At 42.0% G+C, this 19,030-nt stretch overlaps 1 pseudogene; it reads right to left on the minus strand.

Annotated features, from left to right (window-relative positions):
• Window positions 1–3,533: 3,533 nt before the first annotated feature.
• Window positions 3,534–18,757, minus strand: LOC123239413 (annotated as a pseudogene).
• Window positions 18,758–19,030: the final 273 nt, after the last annotated feature.

Consider the following 19,030-nt stretch of genomic DNA (forward strand, 5'->3'; position numbering starts at 1 on the left):
TGAGGATGGGAGCAGCAGGGACCTCTGGAAGATTTGGGATGGGAACTACCAGGCTCATCTGGGGGCTGCTGGGAAGAGGGAGGAAATGGAGAGGCAGAGAGGCCAGATGGAGGAGGGAGTGCCCATCCCAAGGCGGGGGCAGACTGAGAGGTGGAGGCGGAGATGGGGAACAAGTGGGACATTTCCAGGGAACAGAGACCCCGATACCCGCCTCTGTAAGCCTGGAGGTGACCCAGAAGGTCACAGCCTGGAAGAAAAAGCGAAGTGGAGCATGATGTGGGACATTCTGGGAAATGTAGTCATTGGGCCCTCAGACCCACCTAAGCTCAACAGGCCTTATAGGAGCCCTGCAAGTACCCAGGCTCCAGATCCAGCCAGACTCCATCAGCCCCAGCCCCAGCCCCAAAGGGCTCCAAGAAAGAGAAAGAGGAACCTGGGTGCACAGGGTCTCACATGGCACAACGAGGCTGAACCAAGACTGGGGCCTGAAGGGAGGGGTGGGGGTGTTGGAGGAAGGGGCAGGGGGGTGGCTGGGAAGAGCCCCGTGAACCCAGGCCCAGTGAGGGCAGCGGGCCGAGCAGGACTCAGAGGACCAATGAGGAGTGCACTATCCATCCCCCTCAGGCAGAGGACTCCGTGCAGAAGCAGAAGGCTTGTTTTTAGGGTCTGGATGATGCCCGGATGGTGATGCGCGGTGGAAGCGCATTGGCTACTCTCCAGGATACGAGGGACCCAGATGGTTCCGAAGGAGGGAGGACAGGGCGGGTCCTCCACAGCCAGAGAGAGAACTGTCCGAGTGTTTATTCGAGGTTTCTGCCCTTCTAGGAACATTCTCTTGCAGCCAGTGACCAATGGGAGATACGTTTGGCACGATGATACCCGGATTACTGCCCAGGTCCAATTGGTCAGCAGCTCCAGAGAGGGGAGGGAAGCCAATCGGGATTCATACTTTCAGAAAGCGGATGTCAGAATTGTATTACATGTAATTGGGAAAATAAAGTGTGTCTTAAAAAGCGGATGTTTTTGTGGTAGACCTTCTGCCTGGAATTTTCCTTTCCATCTGAGAAGGGCGAGGAATGTTGGCTGCAATATCATTTGAGTTTACCAAGGAGCCGCGTTGGTGGCCGGAAGAAGTCTCCCCCAAGAGTATTTTCTAAATAGCTAATTCTGTGCCACACCATTTAAACTGTTTGGATAAAACAAATGAAGAGAAATAGAAAAAGAAATCGGAGAGTGGAGAGTGCAGTAACGATATAGCAAAGATAACAGTGTCAGCCTTGAAAAACAGAACCACCACCGCAGTCAGAAAGGCCAAGTCTTTAACCAGGACAAGGAAGACGATGCTCGCCTCGGCCACTAGACGATACACGGAGATAGAGCTTGGGACCCTGGGAACTGTCTCTCGGAAAATACCCTGCCAAGGGAGACTTTCCAATAAGCTGGAGAACTTGGGATCCTCCTGGCCAGTGACAGGGCAAACTACGGCCCCGGGGCCAGATGTGGCTCTCTGAAATGTTCTATCTGGCTGCACCACATTCTTCCTAATCTGACGAATAGAATGAGAAGGATACAAGAGAATGAAACTTTGAAAGAGTTGCCTTAGAAACAGACTGACAGAGGAGCATTTCCTTTCCTTTGGCCCCCTCTTTAAAAAGTTTGCCCAGCACTGCCATAGACCTTTTTGGGGAATAAAGGACAGAAAGGTTCAATTGATTGGCTTTACAATGGAGACAAGGGAAGGAGGAATTTAGCCAGGGCAGGACTACCTGGAAAAAGCCTATGCCAGTGATGGAGAACCTTTTAGAGACAGAGTGCCAGGCACTAACCCCGCAGACTGAGTGCCATGCCCCCCCCCCTCTGTGTTGGGTGAACCCTGCCCTCCCCCTTACCCTACACAGGAGAGGGAGGAAGCGCTCCCATTGGGCTGCTGCATCAAGGGGTGGGGAAAGGAGGAATGTCCTCGGCACCTGTGGAGAGGGGGAGGGGAGTGGCCCAAGCGCTCTGCTCCCCTCCAGCTCTGCTGCCTGTGAGCCACCCGCCTGACCCCCTGTGCATTGCCATTGGGCTGCTGGGCAGAGGGGTGGAGATGGGGAAGGGAATGGCTCCGCCCGGGTCCTTCTGCCTCTCTGGTACGGGGACTGGCAGGAGGAGGAGGGGCGGCCACGTGCCCACAGAGAGCTCTCTGCGTGCCACCATTGGTTGGCCATCACTGGCCTGTGCTTTACAAAGAAAGAAACGCCCAAGACAAAAGGGCCCTTAAGATCTGGTTCTACCTACCAGCTCCGTCTACACTGAGATCCTTGGGGCCTTGACGGCTTCTTGTTCAGTCTAAGCCCAGGCCCGTCCGGGACTTCCCTGAAAGCACTTTGCCAGGGACACGAGCAAACGGGGGTTCCATAAACCAAGCCGACACCAACAAAAGTCCTTCACATCCAAGATCTAGAGAGGAGGACGCCGATGTGTGTGTAGAGCCGCTGCCAGTGCCCGAGTGCTGAACGAATGAGTTTTCAAAAGTACGAACAACTGTAAATGCACAAGAAAGCATGTTCCAAAGACCATCGGCTTGGTTTATGGAGCCCCCACATTGCCGGGGGGCACCCCGCCACCAGGAGTCTCGGGTGCGATTCCACCTCAGACCTTCTTGATTCCATCCGATGTTCCCCTTCCAGGGGTTCACATGGAGGCCCCGAGGTCTCCCACCCCCTCTTGAGGGAACCCCCTCGTTGTATGTCAATGAAACGATGAAATGGGAGTGAAAGGACATTAAATGGGACAAGCCTAACCCTGTGTGGGTCCCAGAAGGGCCCTCCTGCCCACCCCAACTGAGGCGATAATAAGGGGCAGAGACAGGATTTGAACCTGGGACTTGGGCACCCCAGCCCAGTGGGCCTGTTTCCTGTTGTACCGTGCTGGTGCCCAGACATAGAACACACATTGTGTGTGTGTGTGTGTGTGTGTGTGTGTGTGTGTGTGTGTCAGGCCTCCGGCCATCTCTTCTGGTCACTGAGTTTCACCTGGAGGGGAGGCTGGACGTCCCCCGGGCTCACTCCTGTTTCACACAAGAACACACAGAGGCCCCAGAAGAGACAGACACGTGTCAGAGGCAGAATCTGAACCCAGGGCCTCTGAAGGTCTCCCTCCTGGGGAGCAGCAGGGAGGGGGGTGCCGGGCCTCCAGGATAACCAGCACCTCCTTTCCTCTCCCAGCAGAGGCCCTCCGAGGGGATCCTGGATCAGCCCCTTCCTGGGTGACTCTGTCTGAGGATCCCCCCCAGGAGGCTGGGCTGGGAGGGCTGAGAGGGAGGGAAGGAGGAGGCAGAGGGGAGAGGATGGGGAAGGGGCTGGGCCTTTGCTGCACAGAAATCACTGAGGAGGTTCTTCCTCCTGCCCAGGCCTGAGCAAAGGACAATACAAACAGCCCAGGAACATCCACCCCAAAGGGAGCCGCTCCCTGCGCTCAGCAGAGGAACTTCCAGAGAAGAGCCCCACAGAGGGGGCTGCGGGTGGGAAAGTTCCCGGTGTGGAGAGGCGGCCTCAGGGCAGCCGGACGTCCCTCCTCAGGGCCAGGAACAGGCTGGTTTGCTCTGAGTGGTTGTGGCTGCCCTGGAGAAGAGAAAGGCTGGGAGGGCGAAGGAGGCCCAAAGCAGGCCTGGGCTGGGGAGGCAGAAATGGCCTGAGAGGGACAGAGAAGGGATGATCTCCTGAGGCTTCCCTCCAGCAGCCACGGAGGAGACGGGGGCACTGGGGAGCCCCGCAGAGTCTCAGGGAGCCCAGCGTGGGGGCAGGACGTCCAGGCAGGGCTTGTCTGCCCAGGTTTGATTAATTTAAGGAAAGATATTTGCCCTCCGGCTAAAATCCCTGGTAGGGGGGTTATTGCAAATCTTTTATATCCATTTTATTTCTTACGGGGTGAGGGAGGACTAGAGACAGAGACAGAGAAAAAGACAAGAGACAAAGAGAGACAAAAGGCGGAGAGAAAAACAAGAATAGAAGGAAGCCGAGAGAGAGAGAGAGAGAGAGAGAGAGAGAGAGAGAGAGAGAGAGAGAAGAAGAAGAAGAAGAAGAAGAAGAGGGAGGGAGGGAGAGTTCTTAATAACTGGAAATTCTGAATACAAGTTTCAGAGAGGACACTGGCTCCCCCTGCTATTTGGAATTGAAATGGTGTTAGGGAAGCAGTCAGGAGGCTCTGAAGTTTGAGTCAGGCCTACAGGTGGGAGGTCCTGGGTTCAGATCTGTCCTCAGACACTTTCTAGCTGTGTCACCCTGGGCAAGGTACTGAAATCCCATTGTCTAACCCGTATTCTTCCTCTGCCTAGCAAACACTACACAGTATTGATTCTATTTTTATTTTATTTTATTTTATTATTTTTAGGCAATATGGGTCAAGTGACTTGCCCAGGGTCACACACAGCTGGGAAGTGTCTGAGGCCAGATTTTGAACCCAGGACCTCCCGTCTCTAGGCCTGGCTCTCCATCCACTGAGCTACCCAGCTGCCCCCCACAGTATTGATTCTAAAATGGAACAAACACAAATAAACCAAGATAATAGGTGAAATTGACTCATTTTACCAACTTTTTAGTGAAATGAAAAAGTGATAATTCATGGTTGGGGAAATATGATTGCAGATGGGATTACATCTATCTTTGAGCTCTAACCAGTAAGTAGCCCTGTCCAACTTGAATTCAGGCAAAGGAGAAGTATCTGATAAGTATCTGACTGCACCTCCTCTAAAGTCAAAGTCATTCATAAGAACTTTGCCCCATAATGCCTATCCAATACTATACAGATGCTAGTTAGGATTTTATGATTGTCTGGAGTGAGAAAATTAGGGGTTTCTCTTTGGGCGAGGAATTCCTCTTTCAGTCAACGAACTGAGAGGCCAAAAGAATGCAGATTCAGCTTTATTGGGGAGGGAGGAGAGCAGTGCCAGGGGGGTGTTCTCCAGAGGAAGAGTGCCCAAGAATAGACAAGATCAATCCTAATTTATAGGGAAAAAGTGCAGGGGGAAGGGGAGGAAGGAGATACAGTACTCTGGTTTGGGTTCATATAATGCCACCCTCATAATTACATGTTTCGTTTCATTCTGATACGTGCTTATCATACTTTCCTGGGAGTCATCTTAAAATGGACAAGTTAGGAATGATTAAAAGTTCATGGTCCGACATAAAGAGTTATATTATAAGTCAATTAGGTGAAAATGGAATGGTATACCTGTCAGATCTATGGAGAAGGGAAGCTTTTAAGACCAAGCAAGAGAGAGAGAACATTACAAGATAGAAAAAGAATAATTTTGATTATATCAAATTCAAAAGGTTTTGTACAAGCAAGACCAATACAACCAAAATTAGAAGGGAAGCAACAAAACTGGGAAAAAAATCTTTATAACAAAATTCTCTGACAAAAGTATCTGACTGCACCTCCTATTTCTCAAATATACAAAGAACAAAGTCAAATTTATAAGAAATCAAATCATTACGCAATTGACAAATGGTAAAGGGACATGAATAGGCAGTTTTCAGTTGAAGAAATCAAAACCATCAATAAGAATATGAAAAAATGTTCTAAATCCCTCCTTACTAGAGAAATGCAAATCAAAATAACTCTGAGGTATCACCTTACACCTAGCAGATTGGCCAATATGGCAGTAAAGGAAAATTATTATTATAATATTGGAGGGGATGTGGCAAAATTGGGACACTAATGCACTGCTGGTGGAGTTGTGAATTGGTCCAACCATTTCTAGAAGGCAATTTGGAACTATGCACAAAGGCTTTAAAAAAAGGCATGCTTTTTGATCCAGCAATACTACTGCCAGGCTTGTATCCCAAGGAGATTAAAAAAAAATGGGGATGGACCTGTTTGTACAAAAATATTTATAGCTGCACTCTTTGAGGTGGCAAAAAAATTGGAAAATGAAGGGGTGTCCCTCAATTGGGGAATGGCTGAACAAATTGTGGTATCTGATGGGGATGGCGAAAGGAATAAAGAACTGGAGGAATTCCATGTGAACTGGAAAGACCTCGTGATGCAGAGTGAAAAGAGCAGAGCCAGGTTGTACACAGAGATTGATACATTGTAGCACAATCGAATGTAACTGACTTTGCTACTAGCAGCAATGCAATGATCCAGGACAATCCTGAAGTTCTCAGAGGAAGAACTGTGGGAGCAGAAGCAGAAGAAAAACATAGATCATGTGGTTATATGGATATAAGATTTGGGTTTAGGTTTTAAAAGATGACTTGATTACAAAAAATGAATAACATGGAAATAGGTTTTGAGTGATGATATGTGTAACCCAGTGGAATTGCTTGTCATCTTTGGGAGGGGGAACGGGAGGGAGACAACAAGAATCATGTAACTATGGAAAAAATGTTAAAAAAATTTTAAAAAATGTTCAGGGTCAGAACATCTCTCTAAAATGTATTTTAATCCAGGACATTTCTGACACATTTGGTGCAGGCCAAATAGCAAGGGGAACTGGAGGTTTTATTTATTTCTTTTTACTTCAGAAAGTAGATCATGACCATTGCTGGGTTTGTACCCCAAACAGATCATAAACAGACTTGTATGAAAATATTTATAGCTGAGCTTTTTGTAGTGGCAAAAAACTGGAAAATGAGGGGATGTCCTTCAATTGGGGAATGGCTGAACAAATTGTGGTATATGCGGGTGATGGAATACTATTGTGCTAAAAAGAATAATAAACTGGAGGAATTCCATGCAAATTGGAGAGACCTCCAGGAAGTGATGCAGAGCGAAAGGAGCAGAGCCAGAAGAACATTGTACACAGAGACTGATATACTGTGGTAAAATTGAATGTAATGGGCTCCTGTACCAGCAACACTGCAATGACACAAGACAGCTCTGAGGGATTTATGGTAAAGATGCTACCCACATTCAGAGGAAGGACTGCAGGAGAGGAAACATATAAGATAAACAATTGCTTGAATGCATGGACTGAGGCGGACATGAATGGGAAATAGACCCTGAACAAGGACACTTGTTACAACCAGTGGAAATGTGCGTTGGCCATGGGTGGGGGGAGAGCGGGGGGTGAAGGGGAAAGTAGGGGCATAAAGTATGTAAACAGATTAAAAACGAATATTAATAAATGTCTAATAAAAAAAAAAAGAAAGTAGATCATGACTTTTCTTTGGGACAGCCCAGGGAGCTGACAAAGATGTCTTAGGTGAGAACTGGGAGGGGGAAGGGAGACAACTAAATTGCAGACTTTAGTGTTATGTTTTGGCAGTTGCCCCTTGGAATGGGGTGAGGTGGGGGTTGGCAGAGCATTTTACTTTGGGAGTGGGGGAAATATTCTGGCTCCCGATGACTGACTTTGCCTTAATTTAGCAAACCACAGGTTTTAAGGGGGGGGGGGAAGAGGGGGTTATTCCTAAACACTCTTGCAAGAGAATTGATCTTCCCCTAGTCACATTCCAGCCAAGACGTTTTTATGGCTCTTGTGGTGAGAATCACAATTTCTCTCATCCCAAAGGGACTAACTTTTCTCATTCCTGGGGTTATAAAGATACTTAATTGGGGCTACAACTATGGCTAATTAATCACTACACCGAGAATAATATGCTACTAATTAATGTCCCACCATACATGATGATCTTCAAGACTCTATAATAGGATGTATATGAGGAATCCATGTCTTCATTTTCTTTTTGGGCTGCGCCTTGCCAGAATCAGATTAGAATCCCTTAAAACTTTCCTGCTAGGGATGTAAATCAAAAGAGCCAGAGGACAAGACATTTCAAAGACAGTCAGTTCAGCTAACCTAGTAAAATCAAGCAAACTGAGTAAAGCTGTGTAGATGTTTTCCAGGACTGTTAATGCAAATTTAAATACATGTTTGTTTAGGGAGCATACAGGCTCAGGGATTAAAAAGGTTCCTTAGGAAAGCTGCTCTTTTTGATGAGTATATTTTATTTCACTATGGTTATAATGGGAAAATGTCCTCATTGATACTATGTCTTGAGCATTTGATAATATGGGATAAGAAAAGCTGCTAGGTTAGGTGAAAAAAACTCCCTGGCAAGAATAGGAAGCTTGAAGTGGAACTTAAAAAGCTTTAAAATGAAAAGAGAGTCTCTTCTCCCTTCCCAAACATGGGAAGGTGGGCAATGAGCAAACATAAAAGAAATGAAGAATTAGTGAGGTAGGGGCACCTAGAAGGTTCAAGGGATACAACACCAAGCCTAGAGATGGGAGGTCCTGGGTTCAAATCTGGCCTCAGACACTTCCAAGCTGTATGACCCTGGACAAGTCACTTAACCCTACCAGTGCCTAGCCCTTACCATTCTTCTGCCTTAGAACCAATACACAGTACTGATTCTAAGATAGAAGATAAGCATTTAAAAACAAAAATCAGTGAATAGAATTATTTCCATGTTGCTTCCTACACAGACAGAAGGAAACACTGCTGGAACCAGAGGACAGCTTGGTGCTAAGATGAGGTAGAGAGCAAATTGAGGGTTTGAGTAGAGCTGCTGCTGCTGCAGCTCTGACTGAACTATTTATTAGGAAAATTAGTACACACAAATACATGATGAATGTGAGGAAATAAATCAGTGACAGACAAGGGGAATACAGATGGCTATTTCAAAGGAATACTTCTGAGAGAGCAACAGTGTCTGGATTAAATAGGGATTTGCCAAATTCTCCTTACAGGCAAAGCTCATTAATATATTCATGGCTACATATGAAAATCCTGATCCTCAAGATGTGGAAGTTACCCAACTTGTGCCACCTATTGATGTTAAAAATGTTTGATATACAGAACAGGAGATTTCCTTTTGTGTTCAGAACCTTATCTCAAAGCACCTTTAGAGCTAAGGCAGAAGGCCATATGTTTATTCAGCCAGCACTGCAAGGTTGGAATTCCTTAGGTAACACATCTAAAGCAGGAGGCAGAGGATAATCTTTGATCTAGGGACTTTTTAGGAATTTGGGGTACCCACCCCATCTTTTATATATATAGAAGATCAGTAATTTGTTAATGGTGTGAAAGAGAATTCTTTACTCTATTGTCTATCTTGAGTTAACACTAACTTAAGTACCTCACTAGATTGTGAAGACAGGATTAACTCTCCTTTGTCCACCTTTTGACTGAATCAACACAAGCTTGAACTAGGTGGAGGAGCTCACAAATCACTTAGTGAATTCACTCCCTCAGAAACTCAATCAGCCAGAATGAATATTCACCTCTCCAGAAGATGAATTTTAGAAAATTCACAACCTTAGATGAGAACTTAAGCTTCAGAAGGTGAGAAGTTGATCCCACAGACACTGCCCCCCTGGGAAGTGCTAGACATTTTGGAAACTGTGATGGGCCCCTGTGAAGAGGGGAAGGGACAAGAGCCACCATAAAAGCCACGAAATCTTTCAGCTTGAGGTATATTGTCTTTGAGAAATGTAAGAGAGAAAAAGGGGTTTGGGGGTCGAATATATTAAAATTGGTTGCCAGAGGAGTGAACAATTATCAACCCTCAGTTAAGAATAATCTCAAGTCAAAATAGACTTTTATGGAAGTTTATTTACAATTGAGGAGAGAGGAAATAAGGAAATAAGAATCTAACACAGTAGGTAAATTACTACAATCCTCTAATTAATCCAGATAGATCTAATTGACCCTCAGCCAAGAGATTCTTATTTCCTTATTTCGTCTCTCTCTTCTTAATTGTAAATAAACTTTCATAAAAGTCAATTTTGACTTGAGATTATTCTTAATTGAGGATTGATAATTGTTCAATCCTCTGGCTACAATCTTTTAATATATTCGACCAAAAAACCCTTTTTTTCCTCTTACAGAAGATATTCTGAAGAGAGTGTCTTTTGGAGATAAGTCTTCAAAGGAGCTTCGCTGGAGACTGTGGATCACTCGGCTTCAATTTAGACTCGGACTCCTGGATTACTTCCTTGGGTGAGTGAAAAGGGCTGAATCCTTTCCTAGTTTCTGGAGAGACTAGTTTCCATCTTGGAGGAGGACTCTGTGGTTACTCACGACCAGCCCTCCTGGCTGAGGAATAGAATAGGTATTTTCTCTAACCTCTTTCACATTTCTCTACTTTATTGTTTCCCCTCTATTTTGTAAATAAATTTCTAACTCAAGATATAATAAATATTGGCAACCACATAAATTTATAAAATTATTTTCCAACCATTAATTTTCACCTTTACAATAGATTCGTTGACCCATGAGGTTTTCTGATATTCTCACAAGAAATTGCTTTTGCAATAATATCTTGTTTTTTCCTGTATCTTTGCTTTGGTAATAATATTCAGGGGGCAGATTTCAGTTTACTCATACGTACATCCTCCATTGGTGTCATCTACAATTCCATAAACAGCTTGGGATGTAATTGGTAAGGGAAGGCTCAGCTCAAACTATGAAGGAGGACAGGTATAGTTTTCATGTAGTAAACTTCACATGGTTGCTCTTTGTAAAAATACGGCTGGAAATGCTCAACTCCTGAAGTTGGGGGTGGGGAGTATAATGCGAAGCTTTTTCCCTAAAAAGCTTGTGAGATAGGCAGAGAGAGGTTTAGGAATAGATTAAATGAACATAAAAAAATATTATTGGGCCTTTTGGAAGGGGGCAAAAATTGATCCAGCTCTTTGAATAAGGGATAAGGTTACAGTTAGTTGGGAATTTTGAAACTGAGTATTGATAAAATGAAATCTTTTCTTTCTTTTCAAGTGCTAACAGTTTTGAGAAGAACTATAATGCTGGGAAATACTATGAATCTGCCAGTTTGTGTAATTTACTAGCCATGGAATTTCACCTATCTGAAGGTAATATGGAAATATTAGCACCTAAAAGGTTTAATTTCCTATTTGGTTTATGACAAACATTATATAAATGTTAATTCTTGTTGTTGCTATGGTTATTATCCTTTAAATCCTCACTTCCTTTTTGGAATCAATATTGCATATTGGCTCCAAGGTAGAAGAGTAGTAAGAGCTAGGCAATGGGGTTAAGTGAGTTGCCTGGGGTCACAGCTAGGAACTGTCTGAGGCCAGATTTGAATCCAGGACCTCCTGTCTCTATGCTGCCTCTCAATCTAGCAAGGCACTTAGCTGCCCCTATTGTTATTGTTGCTTTAATAGAATGTTCATATTAGATAGTCTTTAGATGTGATTAAAAATGTAAAGGGTAAAAAGTGGAAGCAATTCAGTGTGAGGTAATTTGATAGCTTAGTTTCAGGTTTCAAACTCATGTAAGGGTTAAATGGCAGGAGTTTGACAAAAGCGAGGAGAGCAGTTTGATAAAACACTTAGTTTAATTTGAGAAATACGGATAGAAAATAGAAAGGAGGAAAGAGAGATTATTATTCTGATACAGTATGACTATACCTAAATTGCTAATACTATCTAAAATTTCCAAAAACCCTACTCTGTCTTCAAGAACAGGTGCTTATTGCCTGACCAGGCCAGGCCTATCTAACCTATGCAACCTAAAATTGATTCACTAACTACCTATCTTCCTAATTAAACAGACATTCATCACCCACGAACTCCTTAAATCCATTTCTCTATCCCAACTGTCAGTAGTCAAAACTATCATTAGCAGAGACTAAGGCAGACCAAACTCCTGCTCAAAGGGAGAGATTAAGAAAATCCTTTTAAGACTCAATATATTGTTTATGAAAAGGTGAAACTGCCAAACCTTTGTAAACATATGCTATAGAAAGACAGCTTTTCTTACAATCTGGATATTGCTAAATTATAAACTAAAATTTTCAAAAGGTAAAAAAGTACACATTGGGAAAAAATCATGTATTTTTATCAGCCCTGTTAACCATGTGTTTTAATTATATCTAGCACTAATTCGTGAATTTTTTAAAAAAACCCTTATTTTCTGCCTTAGAATCAATACTGTGCATTGGTTCCAAAGCAGAAGAGCAATAAGTGCTAGGCAATGGGGGGGTTAAGTGACTTGCCCAGAGTCACACAGCTAGGAAGTATCTGAAGCCAGATTTGAACCTAGGACCTCCCGTCTCTGGGTCTGGCTCTCAATCCACTTAGCTACCTGGATGCCCCCTTGTTCCATAAATTTTAATTCTAATTTCAGTTATAAATCTAATTCTGAAGCATTATGTTTCATTTTGAACTTATCTGACTATCCCTTATGGAAATAATAAAGTAATTTGGGTTACTGTAAAATTATAATAATATATTATACAACATAATCTGTTAAAATGACAATATAATACAATGTGTAATCATTTAACATTGTATTAAATACAATGTAAGTGTGTATCATTTAATGTTATATTAAATACAATGTAAATGTGTATCATTTAGTATTGTATGGTACTGATAATGTTAAAACCCATCAAATATTTAATTGGCAATATTTGAAAGGAGAAAATTGAAGAGATCTGCTTAAATCTCCTTGTTTCCTTGTGAGCTGTAAGAACAAGTGAAATTCTTATCCCCTTCTCCATTATAATGACTCTCTGATTACAGGGAAAATATAAGAGGGAGGAGTAATTAAGACTTTGTTCATCTTATGGAAATGTTTTATTGTGTACTATTCAGATTTTAACCAATGAAGAATATGAGGCTATTTATCAAATATTTATATGGTTTCTCAATGGGGGCATGATATTCCCATAAACAAAAAATGTGTTTCCTTCATCATCCCCAGAAAAGAGGGTGCCTTGCCTTTTGCTTATGAAGGGAGTTGTATCCTGTTTCTCTTAAGCCTGACAGTTCAACCTTAGGGTCTCTTAAGTCCTCATTTGTTGATATTTTGAGAGACAAGGTGGACTTGAACACCTCAAATCCTTCCTTATTACTACATCAGAAGGGTTTGTAAAAGGGAATTCTTTGTTCTTTCTGAGTTTACATTTGTAAAAGGGAATCCTTTATTCCCTTTGTCTATTTTGAGTTAAAACTAACTTAAGTATCCCTACTTAGATTGAAAAGTCAGGATTAAACTCTCCTTTGTCTAATTTTGAATTGAATCAACAAAAGATTGAACACCCTATTTAATACTAGGTGAGAAGCTAGCAAGGTACTTAGAGAACTCACAAGTCACTTACTTAGAGAACTCCACCCTTTTAACTCAGTCCCAAACTTGTGAATCTACATCAGAGTTTTCACCCTCAGAAACTCAACCAGTCAGGAATATGTAAACCCTTTTGATGAGTATTCACCCCTCCTGAAGGCTGAGAATTGGTTTCCATAAACACTGCCCCCTGAGCAGTGCTAGACAATCTGGAAAGTGTGATTGGCCCCTGTGAAGAGGGGCAGGGATGAGAAATCTCCATAAAAAGCCATGAATCCTGTGGCATGAGTCAGTCTTATGAAGATAGTCTTCTGACTGGAGAGAGTTTTCAAGGGAGCTTAGCTGTAGACTGCAGCTTGGATCATGGGCTTGGAGCTCGGCTTCAACTTAGACTCTGAATCCTGGATTACTTTGTGGGGTGAGTGAAAGGTTGACTCCTTTCCTAGTTTCTGGAGAGACTAGCTTCTATCTTGGAGGCAGTGTGATTACTCACTACTGGTCTTCCTAGTTGAGAGCTAACTGATCTCTGCCTGGATTAAGATAGGATAGATAACTTTTCTATCCCCTTCACATTTCTCTACTTTATTGTTTCTTCTTTATTTTGTAAATAAATATCTGACTCGATATAATAAATATTGGTGACCACATAATTTCATAAAATTATTGTCCTACCATTAATTTTCACCTTTACACATTGGACTTTTACTCAGTGAAACCAGCCAACTGCATCATGAGTCTGAGCTCTTGGATAGAATGGACTGAACACTAAGCATCAGGTCCCCTATCCCTTCCACATCTTATTTTGTTTGTCTGGTAAAATCTATACGTGCCAGCAAAAAAACAGGAAACAAGTGAGCACCAATTAACTAGGAAATGGCCAAAAAAACTGTAATAGAAGAATGTCAACAAATAGTGAGGAAGAATAACAAGGATTTTAGAGAAAAAGTCCTTATCATTGTAACATTTTTTGCATGATATGAAATTTGGGGTATTTAATGAGGGCTCCTCTGTGGGACAGTCTATGAAGTCTGTGCTTTTCCTAGTTAATTGGAAATATTGAATCTTATCTCCAGCACAATGTGTCCAGGTGTGATAATTAGATTAAGTCTACACTGCCCATCTTTAGATTTAATCATCAAAGGTGAGAGCACCCTCCAATTCTGGGAGGTTCTAATCCACGTGTGCATGAATGAGTAACTGAATCAGAATCAACTGACTGCCCCCTACGCTTTCTAGGCTAGGGGAAGGCACTGGAAGTGACGCATACATGACCCCTTTAAAAGAGGAGTTGAGTGAGTGAGGCTGCTGCTGGTTTGGTGAAGGGGACCTGAGGGAGCTTTGCTGGTTTGTGACTGAGACTGTTCCACGTGGTGAGTTTAAAGATGGAATCTTCCTGAACTTCTATTAGGAAACTTCCTTTTATAGACTCTGTGAATGAAGTTTGCTCCATTCACCTCCAGGCCTCGGGCCCTTTAACCCTTGTCTGAGGGTTAAGATCTACCTGGATTAATCAGTGAGATAGATTCTTATTTTCTTCCTCTCTCTCTTCTCTCATGTAAATAAACTTCCATAAAAGTCAATTTTGAAACAATACGGTACTGGCTAAGAGACAGAAGGGAGGATCAGTGGAATAGACTTGGAGTTAATGACATCAGCAAGACAGTGTATGACAAACCAAAGAGCCCAACTTTTGGGACAAAAATCCACTATTTGACAAAAACTGCTGGGAAATTTGGAAAACAATATGGGAGAGATTAGGTTTAGATCAACAACTCACACCCTACACCAAGATAAATTCAGAATGGGTGAATGACCTGAATATAAAGAGGGAGACTATAAATAAGTTAAGTGAACACAAAATAGCATACCTGTCAGATCTGTGGGAAAGGAAAGATTTTAAAACCAAGCAAGAGTTAGAGAAAATTACAAAATGTAAATTAAATGGTTTTAATTATATTAAGCTAAAAAGCTTCTGTACAAACAAAAACAATGTAGTCAAAATCAGAAGGGAAACAACAAATTGGGAAAAAATCTTTATAACAAAAACTCTGACAGGGGTCTAATTACTCAAATATACAAGGAGTTAAATCAATTGTATAAAAAATCAAGCCATTCCCCAATCGAAAAATGGGCAGGAGACATGAATAGGCAATTCTCAGGTAAAGAAATCAAAAGTATCAATAAGCACATGAGAAAGTGTTCTAAATCTCTAATAATTAGAGAAATGCAAATCAAAACAACTATGAGGTATCACCTCACACCTAGCAGATTGGCTAAAATGAAAGAAGGGGAGAGTAATGAATGCTGGAGGGGATGTGGCAAAATTGGGACATTAATGCATTGCTGGTGGAGTTGTGAACTGATCCAACCATTCTGGCTGGCAATATGGAACTATGCACAAAGGGCTATAAAAGAATGCCTGCCCTTTGATCCAGCCATACCATTATTGGGTTTGTACCCCAAAGAGATCATAGATAAACAGACTTGTACAAAAATATTTATAGCTGCGCTTTTTGTAGTGGCAACAAATTGGAAAAGGAGGGTATGTCCTTCAATTGGGGAATGGCTGAACAAACTGTGGTATATGCTGGTGATGGAATACTATTGTGCTAAAAGGAATAATAAACTGGAGGAGTTCCAGGTGAACTGGAAAGACCTCCAGGAATTGATGCAGAGTGAAAGGAGCAGAGCCAGAAGAACACTGTACACAGAGACTGATATACTATGGTAAAATCAAATGTAATGGACTTCTGTACCAGCAGAAAGCAATGACACAAGACAGCTCTGAGGGATTTATGGTAAAGAACGCTACCCACATTCAGAGGAAGATCTGCAGGAGAGGAAACATAGAAGATAAACAATTGCTTGAACGCATGGGCTGAGGCGGACATGATTGGGGATGTAGACTCGAAACGACCACACCAATGCAACTAACAACAATATGGAAATAGGTCCAGAACAAGGACACATGTTACAACCAGTGGAAATGTGTGTCAGCCATGGGTGGGGGGAGAGCGGGCGGTGAAGGGGAAAGTAGGGGCATGAAGCATGTAAACAGGTTAAAAATGAATATTAATAAATGTTTTTAAAAAAGTCAATTTTGATTTGAGATTATTCTTAATTGAGGATTGATAATAGTTCAATCCTCTGGTGACCATCTTTAATATACTGAACCCATAAAACCCCTTTTTTACCCTTACACAGGGTATAGTCAAGTATGAGCTAAAGGTGAAGCCTTTCCTGTAATAATTCCCTGTGCACCCCTTTATTCCAGAAAGAATATTGTTCACTGCTGATCATCCCCCATCATTTCATATTTTATTTTTTGATAACAATTATGTGTAAAAACAACATTGAACAGTAAAAAATTTTTTGAGTTGGATTTTCTTCCCTATGCCCAAGGTATATTAAGCAACCTTATATAGATTTTTCATGTGCAATCCTATAAAATACTTTTCCACATTGATCCTTCCATGGAACTAAACTCAAACAAAACAAAAAGTGAAAAAAAATTTTTTTGATCTGGATTCAGGATCCATCAGTTCTTTCTCTAGAAAAAGATGAAATCTGTCATTATGAGTCCTTTGGGATTGTTTTGGATCATTGTATTGTTGAGAATAGCTCAATTCACAGTTGTTCTGAATACAATATTGCTGTCACAATGTGCAGTATTCTCCTGGTTGTTCTGCTAAATTCATTCTGCATCAGTTCTCAAGTATTTCTAGGTTGTTCTGAGCTTCTTCCGCTCCTCATGAATTATAAAACAATAATATTCCATCACAATCCTATGGCACCATTTATTCAGTCATTTCTCAGTTGATGAGTTTCCTTTTACTTTCCAATTTTTTCATCACCTGAAAAAGAACAGCTTTTTAAGTGTTTCTTCTTTCTTTCTTTTAAATACATACAAGTTCTTTTTTTTAAATGCCCTTTGGACATTATTCAAAATTACTCTCTCCAGAGTGGTTGAATCAGTTTAAAACTCTACTCAATAGTTCATTAGTATCTCAATTTACTTGTATGTCCTCCAACATTTGTTGCTTTCCTTTTCTGCCATAATAGCTAATTTAACTGATATTCCTCAGACTTATTATGATTTGCATTTCTTTAAATAGTGATCACCCTCTTCCAGAGGAAAGTACATACAACTTGAGCACATTCATTAGGTTTTTCTGCACTATTAATCCTTTGATATGAAGAAAGAGATGATTTCTGCTGAAAACTTTCCTACAGGGAATCCATCTGGAACTGGTATGTTCAGAAGACATTTTCTCATATTGAACAAGCTCTGGACTCTCCATTTCATGTTTTCATTCATGACAGTAATAATATTTCTATCCAAAAGGAATTCTCACTTGAGAATAAGAGATGACTGTTGCCTGAAGGCCGTACCACGCTCATCATACTCCTAAAATTTCTCTCTAGTATGGATCCTCTTATGTCAAATAAGCTAAGAGTGCCAACTATAAGATCATTCTGACTCATGAGATTTCTCTCCAGTGAAAATTTTCTCACATGAAGCAACTGTGGAGTTCTATCTGAAAGCCTATCTCAATTGGTTACATTCATAAAGTTTCTATCCAATGTAGATGTTCTGATGATTAGCAAGATGGCCCGTCAGTGTGAAAGCCTTTCTATTCTGTGGAAGTTCTCTCCATTGTGGATTCTCTGATGTGCAGCAAGAGAGACCTTCTGTGTAAAACCCTTTCCACATTGGTTACATTCATAAGGTTTCTTTCCAGTGTGGATTCTTTGATGTACAGCAAGAGAACTCCACTCTTTGAAAGTCTTTCCACATTGTGTATATTCATAAGGTTTCTTTCCAGTGTGGGCTGTCTGATGTCTGGCAAGATTGTCCCTCTGTGTGAAAGCCTTTCCACATTGTGTACATTCATAAGGTTTTATTCCAGTGTGGACTGTCTGATGTCTAGCAAGATGGCTTCTCTGTGTGAAAGCCTTTCCACATTGTTTACATTCATAAGGTTTCTCTCCAGTGTGGATTCTCTGATGTGCAGCAAGATTGATCCTCTCTGTAAAAGCCTTTCCACATTGTTTACATTCATAAGGTTTCTCTCCAGTGTGGATTCTCTGATGTGCAGCAAGATTGACCCTCTCTGTAAAAGCCTTTCCACATTGTTTACATTCATAAGGTTTCTCTCCAGTGTGGATTCTCTGATGTGCAACAAGATTGACCCTCCATGTGAAAAGCTTTCCACATTGTTTACATTCATAAGGCTTCTTTCCTGAGTGGGTTCCCTGATGTGCAGCAAGACTGTCCCTCTGTGTGAAAGCCTTTCTACAGGGTGCATAAGGTTTCTCTCCAGTGTGAATTCTCTGATGTCTGGCAAGATTGCCCCTCAGTGTGAAAGCCTTTTCACAGTGTATACATTCATAAAGTTTCTCTCCTGTGTGGACTGTCTGATGAGTAGCAAGCTGGCTCCTCTGTGTGAAAGCCTTTCCACATTGTTTACATTCATAAGGTTTCTCTCCAGTGTGGATTCTCTGATGTGCAGCAAGAGAGGCCCTCTCTGTAAAAGCCTTTCCACATTGTTTACATTCATAAGGTTTCTCTCCACTGTGGATTCTCTGATGTTTAACAAGATGGCTCCTCTGTGTGAAAGCCTTCCCACACTGTTTACATTCATAAGGTTTCTCTCCAGTGTGAATTTTCTGATGTCTAGCAAGATTGTTCCTTTGTGTGAAAGCTTTTCCACAGTGTTTACATTCATAAGGTTTCTCTCCAGTGTGGATTCTCTGATGAGCAGCAAGAGAGCCCCTCTGTGTGAAAGTCTTTCCACAGTGTTTACATTCATAAGGTTTCTCTCCAGAGTGGATTATTTGATTCTGTCTGAAAGGTCTCCTACCTTTATTACTCACAGATATCAGCTCTACACTTTTACTTTTTGGATGTCTAATGAGGTCTAAACGCAAGTCAAAGGCCGTTCCCCTTACATTTCCTTGATACATGGGCATTTCAGGAGGTTTCTCAGGCAACTGAATAAGTCC

This window comes from Gracilinanus agilis, chromosome 3 (assembly GCF_016433145.1).
Source record: "Gracilinanus agilis isolate LMUSP501 chromosome 3, AgileGrace, whole genome shotgun sequence".
Lineage (NCBI taxonomy): Eukaryota > Metazoa > Chordata > Mammalia > Didelphimorphia > Didelphidae > Gracilinanus > Gracilinanus agilis.